The sequence below is a fragment of the Haplochromis burtoni genome, unplaced genomic scaffold, assembly GCF_018398535.1.
Source record: "Haplochromis burtoni strain Fernald_Lab_line unplaced genomic scaffold, NCSU_Asbu1 Contig_164, whole genome shotgun sequence".
Classification (NCBI taxonomy): Eukaryota; Metazoa; Chordata; class Actinopteri; order Cichliformes; family Cichlidae; genus Haplochromis; species Haplochromis burtoni.
Genome location: NW_024582525.1, coordinates 584,290 through 592,852, shown reverse-complemented (window position 1 = coordinate 592,852; position 8,563 = coordinate 584,290). Strand labels below are relative to the sequence as shown.

Sequence of the window (8,563 nt, the reverse complement as noted above, 5' to 3'; positions counted from 1 at the left end):
TGTGTGTGTGTGTGTGTGTGTGTGTGTGTGTGTGTGTGTGTGTGTGTGTGTGTGTGTGTGTGTGTGTCTGTCTGATGGGTGAGAAGGTTCAATGTTATTGGTTCAAACTGGTGCATTACTTGAGAGGAAGAGGATTGCAGTGCAGCAATTCTCCTCATCTGAATGCGAGTCATGTCTTGTTTGCCGGAGAGCACACTGTGCAAGTAGACTACTACACTGTTTACACTGGAAGGCTGGTGACATGTTTACAGCCAGCTGGCCACTGCCACCTCTGAAGATGAAGTACGCGTGAAAATATAAGTAATGCGGTAAAATGTTACACTAATCCCAAACCAACCAGGTGCAGTCATGCCGAAACGTTCAAATTATCCAACAAACAATGTTTCATTCTTTAAGTCATTCTGCACATCAAAGTTCAGTGCGTCTTCCCGGAGTCATTTAGAATAAGTAGGAAGACCGACAGACAGCTAGGAAATCATTCATTATTCACAGTGGGGCTCAGGGGAGAAGGAGGGGGTGCCGAATATAGGTGGGTAGGGTTTACACTGTTAGCTGTCTGCTGGACCAATAGCAGCTGGGAGGGGAGGTTCTTTTCCAGATGACTGACATGTTATTGAGTCTGGAGCAGAGATGGTAAACAAGTCCTCTCTTGAGCAGGCACTGGGAGGGGGAGTCGTAACCATAGTGATTAAGCATGACCTTTCCACAGATTTAGAGAAACCATAAGTTAAGGAAAAACCTGAACAGACCCTTTAGTGGAACATTCGTAAATAACAAACCTGGCTGGGCTACGCGGAAGGTGGGACAACCTTTCAGGATGTAATAGGTAACATTTAAACTGGCAGTGATTTTAAAAACGCGTCAGTTTGAAACAAAACCATAAAAATACATTATAATTAACACAAAATGTGCGCTTTGAAAATATTGCACATTCATAAAAAGAACACAACCACCACATACTTTGCTGTGACTGCCTATGAAGGCTGTTAGGATAGAAGCTGTGCACATCGGGCGTCAATCACACCGCCGGTGCTGCTTCACGTTATAAATGGGGTCGTAGCTTCATCAGGACGTAATTAAATTGATCTCTATATCACCTCCATTTATGAAAGCATTCACTCGACTGCACGCTACAGTGATCCACTGCACTGTGGGGATGCACAGCCTGTCTGTGCACAGTCAAGGCATTTGAGCTCAGGTTACCAGCTCTGAAAGCAGACTGCAAGGTAGCTCAACTGTACAGTAGCAAACAGCAGGGCCTATCAGGGCCTGCTGCAGTCCAGATCCCAGGCTGACCCTCCCATCTCCCTGAGCTCAATCAGGCCACATCCTCATCCGGCAACCCGATCCTCCCCGGGAGCCCCCAGTGGATCACTCCAGACACTTGTTTAAACCACATCAGCCCGAGCGGCTGGAGAGAGGATGCTTCCTCTGCTCACAGCCAAAGGCAAACCGCATCAGAGATTCCAGTGCGGTCTCACTCCTACAGCGATAGAGTCTTAAGTGCTGGGACGATCTAATCTAAAGAGGTTTTGTTTTTTCTTTTTTAAATACTTTTTCAGGCAGATTGTGTCTGGATGCGCACGTTCGGCAAGATCGACCGTTTCGCTGATCAGAGGGGGTTTTGTTTGGAAGAGGAACGCTGCACGGCATCATGATGCGATTTTCTCGTGCAGACAGCTGGCTCAGATGAGCTTGCCTAAATCTCTGTTCGGGCCTGCGCACAAAGGTGTGTGTGAGCCCATTTCTCCCTGTCCCACTGATTCTGGGTCTTTTCCACTCCCATGCCCTCTAAAGAACAGCAATGTGTTTTTCACACAACTATGTGCTGGTCTGTGTGTTCAGGCATGCGTGGTATTTCCCCTCACTCGAGCTCAGTCACAACAACAACACACAGGCACGCACACATGCGCCCGTACACACACACACACCTTCTTTAGGCCCTCGGGCCTTGGCCCAATCTGCAGCTGTTGTTGTTGTTGTTGTTGTTGCTTTGTTGTTGATTGATTGCACCCACTAAAAAGACACAGGTATGCAGCACCATATGTAAGAACTTTGTTTTTATCACTGTAGAGACAGAGGACGGCCTGAAAGCTATTAAAGTGCTAAAACAATGGAAAAAGTGAGTAAGAATATCCTTCAAAAGTGACATTTTACCACACAGATTAATATATTCTACGCATTCGGATGTTACCAGGCAAAATCCTCATTCTAACTAATCATTGAACAGTAAAAAGCCCAAACATTTAGTTAATCGAGGTCTTTATATTAAAGTTAGAGATGCACCCATGTTAAATAATTCGGTGTTTGAACACCATATCCTTCTTCTAGCTTGTAATTCTAGCTTGAAGCAGTTAATGCATGGTTGACAGGACAGGTCAGTTAGAGTGACAGAAAATTAATTGGCAACTGTTTCAATAACAAATAGTAGTTTTAGTAATTTCCCCAGTTTCATTAGAAAAGAATATTAGATGGAAGTCAAATATTGGGGCCTTTCTCTGTATCAAAGCTGACCTTCTGAATCCCTGTGGGCCTGACTTCTAGTCGACTAATAGCCCCACAGTCCCAGCTCATCACCCCTGGAGTGTTTTTTGTAGCCATGAAGATGAGCCTCTCCAGCAGCTCTCCAAATTATCCTCAAGACTCACATCTAGTGGTTGTCATGACTCAGAGGGGGAGTTCAAATTAAAAGCACATTCAGCTGCACTGACAAATCTAAAGAAGGCATTATTGCAAAAACTGACTGTGTGACTCGTACCTAATGGTTGGCAAGTAAGTGCTTCGCCTGACATGTCTAAAGTTGATCTGGTCATGAAGAGTTCACAGAGATTTACAGAAATGTTTCAGCTGCAGGCACTGAACTTAACAAGCTAAATAAGGTCCTTAGATAGACATTAAGGATGGAAAGAGAAACTTTGCAGAGAAGTTGGGCATTTTTTCAGAGGTTCTGAGGTGTTTCCTCTTACTAAAGGTGCCTTCTAAAAATACCTGCCTTCCCAGATCTCTTTCATTAAATACAGTGCGTTTCCTGGCACTCCTCTGTTGACTAACTGTTTTGCAAGCCGAGTGACTGGTCAGGGTTAGTAAGAGCCTTCTACGCATTGCACTCTAATCCCTCCTGTTAAGTGACTGTCTTCATAGCTGTTAGTTACATGTATACACTGTAAGATGAATCGTTACAGATTTATTTCACAACACTGGAAAAAAAAACAACATAACTGGTCATAAAATGAACAACTTGGTGCTTCCTTTGGCTCAGGCGCTGGATGTTTGCAGGCACAGTTTAAAACCTGGCTGTGTATGCCACCAGACAGAACTTCCAGCCATATGGACCAATGTTGATTCTCAACATATTCCAACCCACTCCAATCTAAACTTTAATAAACACCTTTAAAAAAACACTCCTGAATTTTAGTGCTGCTTGTACAAGTTGCAATCAGGGAAATGTGTAACATCTTAGTCTGCAGACAAACGTAGCCAATCATCATCGGAACATCAGAGAACAGTAACGGTTCTCATACCAGAGCATATTTCTGTAAATGACCATCGACAACTCTGACACACGGTGCCCAGACTTCATCCTGGTGCGCCATCCGGCATACATTATCCCTGCTTGCATGACGTCTGGATTCAACATGACAAATCTTCATTTCACGTCGACTTCAAAGAGGTCCTAATCCCGATTAAGCACAGCAACATTTGCCTTGAGCTAAAAAGCTGATGGGGATATGTTTGTGCTCATTGCAAGCACTCCCACCAGGTTAAAATTGAGATCTCTGCTAGCACTGAGGAGGCCATTAGTTGATTGCTCCTCTGTGATAGCGAGAGGATGATAACGCCTAAAATTGCTTGAGATTACTTTAAATAAAAACATTTTAGAAGTTAAAAAAAAGTTATACAGCCCACATTAAAACCTCTGTATGTCTGCAGACACTTTCTGGTTGTTGGCACACACAGGCAGACTGCACTGTTGTTACTCTGCCCATCTCTTCAGTGCATCGCTCTCTTTTCTTTAGGATACACACCTCAGTATTTGGCACCTTAATGGAGCCACCAATCCCAATAGTCGCTTCATGAATAACATCTGGGTTAAGGATTTCCTTTTTCCTCCCTTTGATGTCGTTATAGAAGCAAGATTCGATTTGATTTGATACACCTTTATTAGTCCCACGAGGGGAAATTTCATGTAAAGGCTGCCGACCTATTGCACACAATGGCAGCGCCATCTTACCCTCCGACCATACGTACATTACACAAAAACATCACATGGGGAAGACAGGTCAGAGAGGTATAACAATGGAAAATGCACCACATGAGGAAAGATAAGCTTCTCCAAGATCTTATCCGTGCTGCAGTCAATGAGCCCATTTTGAGAAACTCACGCCTCATCCCATCATTTCAATCCCAGCAGGCAGCCTTGTGGGGGTTTGAACAGCTGGTTCCGCTTCCTTAATTCTTCGATACGTCAGACCAGCTCCGATCAGCAAGAACCCTGTTATCATGGTTCAGAATAGGTAGATATCTTCAGCACTCAGGCTCACCCAAGCCCAAACTTCTCATTGAGAAAGGGGTGTCAATTGCATTCAGGGACCAGTTGATCAAATCCATAATTCTCTTTTAAGTTTTAGAGAACGGACTGTGAGAGAGTGTTCCAGGGAAAAGTAATACAAAAAACACGAGACTAGACAAGGACACAAGAGGCTAAGCAGGGAAGCTAAGGGAGGGGAGCAGAGGAGAGGAGAAAAGTGCGACCGCTTTCGTCAAGAGCAAGAGCAGAATTCTTGAGCAGAATTCTTGAGTGTTCATGCACAGAAAAAAAAGGACAAGCACCAGAGTTAGGATGAATCACTCTCTTTATCTAGAGAGCCTGCACTGAGTCTTAAGGCTAGGTCTTTCAAGTGTAATGGCCTGATAAGATACCACAGTCCCAGATGATGTCACAGTAAAACAGTATTGTACTGATCCAGTAGAATACACACAAACCTCGTGCTTGTTTTGAACATTTCCTTTTGGCACAAGGAGTTAAAGGTTTGCAGTTTTCCTCATAAACAGTTGAACAACACAGAAGAATAGAGGCACTTACTACTGACATGCACACTGATAAGGCCAAACAGGACCGGTGACGGGAAATGTTTGGCAGCATTCAGCAATTTGCTCATTCTCACTCGATCCTTTCACATCAAAAGGGTGTGACTGGATATCATAAATAAGGGCTACTTTACCTTAAACATCCCATTAAATCCATGTGTCTTAAAATGACAATAAGCCCAAAAGGGTGGCTTACCATGTCAACGTAAAGCCACGAACGACACTAAAGGACCACTACAGTGTCGTCAACAATGGACTTGTTAAGGTTTATCCTTATTAGTAATTGAGTAACAGCAACACCCAACATCATGCCAGTTGCACAAAGCCTTGCAGCGGGAATGAACTACTATTTACAAGTCTCTGAACAAACTGTGGGTTACGTCACTTTCAGCAAGTTTCTCTCACAGGCTCAACGCAGACGTAGCTCCTCATTTGTAACCTAAGTTTCGGTGTTAATCGGATTTTACCATGACGCAAGTCCCCCATTCACTTCTGGCCTCGAACACAAACAGTAGTCATGATAAAGAGCGTGTGGAAACAATACAAAATGACAAACTGCAGCTCTCCACCTAATCTGTACCATATTTGGTTTTGGGGCAGTGTTTCAATGGCAGTTCAGCTAGAGCGTTAAGTGAGACCTCGCTTCAGGACCTTCATATGCCATACATAGAGCGTGGACTCAAAGGTCAGAAGCTAGAGACCGGTGACCAGACATGGGGCAGGGGATGGATAAAGCTGTGCCTGACCTCACACTGCCTATGTGGATGGAGCAGAACAGCTGACAGGCCTTAAACAGTCCCCAGCCCACACTTCCTATTGGCTGCCTGTGACATCATGCTTCTATCCCCATTTTTTCACCTCCTCTTTTCAGGGTGGGTGGAGAGTTCAGTTCTTCCTCCTCCTTCTTCTCCCCCGTCTCTCCTTCTCTTCCCCCCCATCCCACACACACAAATACACTCAGCTTTCTTTGCCCCTTTTAGGGACCTCAGCAGCTTCAGGAGGGAAGAGAGAAGAGGAAGGAGGGAGCAAGAAAATGAAAGAAAGATGAAAGAACGATTAAAGCATGTAGTGTGGAAGCTTTGCTAATTTTATCTACATTTCTAGACAGAGGTGTGTGTGTGTGAGAGAGAGAGTTTCCTCCAACTTGTGTGGCAGGTACATGGCTTGTATGACTCTCATACAGAGCACCACTGCCACATCACACTTGTTTATCGTTAAAATGCTCCCCGATGGGTCAGCGTGTGGTCTGTAAGCATGAAGCAGAATCTGCATATAAGCCATAAAGTTTTCTTTTTCCTCTCTTTCCTAGGCTCTCGGACTTGAGCAAGTCCTTCCTAATTAACACATGCCAAATGAGGAGTTTTGTCTGGCGTATCGTGCTTCATCGTGTTATTGTAAAACTCTGGGTTTGACATTTTCACTAGAGGACAGCTACAGCTGGGCTTTTTCTTTTTCCAGTAATGAAACCAAAAGATTATTAAAGCAAAAGAAAACTAAAAAAAGAGAGAGAGCCACAAAGGGAGACAATAAGAGGAGGCATATTGGGAAATAATTGCTTAATATAAAAATATGCGCTGTAAAAAGAAGAAGAATCAGACTGTTTTTTTAGTGTTTTAAACTAGACATGCAGCAGAGGGATGCGGCGTTTTAGGGAGATTTAAAACACAAAAATGATCAAGACATGCATTCTATGCGTGATGAGGGACAGTGACTAAGGGCTGAGATTCCCCTGCTCTGCGACAATCAAACCTAGTGTTTAGTGCCGGATCACATCCCTCGGCGATAGATTAGCTCTAAGTCGGATTAAGGAGGAGTCAGTGCATATAGGAGAGGTGAAGTGTCATCAAAGCGCTGCAAGAGGACTCAAAGACACTGCAGTGGTTAGCAAGCATGAGGCAGGAGGGTTTATTTGGGACTTACGGGAAGATGGAGAAAGATCTGGGGGCGGGTTTTTTATGTTGGGCACAAAGCACAAAAACTACATTTGAACACACTTTCAGCTCGTATAGCTTGTCCTGCTATGACACCAAAAGCTGCAGCTTAATCAAAAAGAAAACCACCACAGGTGTGAACACACTATAAACCCGGAGCATTCAGAAGTCGACACAGAGGGCAGAGAGGACAGATGCCAGTGCAGAGGCTGGGAAATGGACACAGGGAACAAGACTGCTTCCAGCTACAGGAAGCGTGCTAAGCCCCCACCATGTTAAACATAAGACTTCCAGAAATGATTGAAACAAAATGCCCATGCTTTCTCCCCACCAAACAAACAATAGTCTCCTTTGTGAAAGCCCGTGGCTACCAACAGTCAGGGGAGATATAAAGACACAGTTTAGAAAGAGCGGGCAATTTTTCCCCCCTTCTTTTTTGAGGCTGCAGACAACTCTCTCCTTCAGTTTGGACAGACGGGGACATAAATGTGGGGCGCACTAGTGTGGCCCACTTAGGTGCCCCCTGCTTAGAAAAAAATGCTTTTGTTTTCCTGTTGTTACAGGCCTCAAACAACTCAAGGAACAAGGCTGCAACAGTAGCGGAGCACCAGCAGGGGGTCAACGCCATGGTAGAGAGGCACGCTAACACAGCAGACATGTTACACACATTCATTGAGATTGTAAACACAGGGCTGAGGAACCAGTTTTTTCCCCCCTTGTTGTGACCTAAAAATCTGTTGTATTCCATTAATGGTTCAGTGAGCGTCTTCTAAAGCAACACAGCATATCTACCACAGTCTCTCACACCATGTGAACTCTGATATTTCAGACTTATTATCATTCCTTCAGCTCCGTTTTAATCAGCCCCAGGGTTTCCCCGAGCAGATCACTTTACACAAGTTTTCTGTCATCCTTAAAAGATCACTCTGCTCCTCTGACACACATGTGGTAACCTGCGTAAAGAGGACACTGCACCAACTGCAAGCACAGGATGAGCCGATTCTATATTTACCCGAGAACTGCTGTATCTCTGCTGTCCCCAGATGCAGTAATTCATTAGTTATTTCATAAATGTCTTGTTAACTCTTATTGGTCTGAATGCTGCTAAACTGAACATCATAAACTTTAATAAATGGGGGTCCCGAGGCTATATTTTTTCTCTTCAACAGAAGCACTGGATCAGCTCTGGAATTACTTGAGAGAGAAAAAAATCATATGCCTCATAGCACATGACTGTAGTATTTAACTCCACCAAGGAACATGCAGATGATAACACAATGAGCTCTTTATCCTACTTGAATTGTGTGTTAAATATTAATCATCAATAATGCAACATATTCTACGTAACATCAACTGGTGTTAAAATGCTGCCCACGCCCCGATTAAGACCATAACAAGACACCATGGGAGAGTAGAAATCGCACCTGCTAGATCAGTGATTTCCGCCGGAATGCACTTATTCAAACATGAATGTGCGCACAGATACACACACACACACACACACACACACACACACACACACACACACACACACACACACACAC

The 8,563-nt window shown here is 44.1% G+C and overlaps 1 protein-coding gene across 1 annotated transcript in view; it reads right to left on the bottom strand.

Moving 5' to 3' along the window:
* Positions 1-8,563, bottom strand: part of igf1ra (insulin-like growth factor 1a receptor) — a 71,109-nt gene that overhangs the window by 25,059 nt on the left and 37,487 nt on the right. The gene's annotated exons all lie outside the window — the stretch shown is intronic.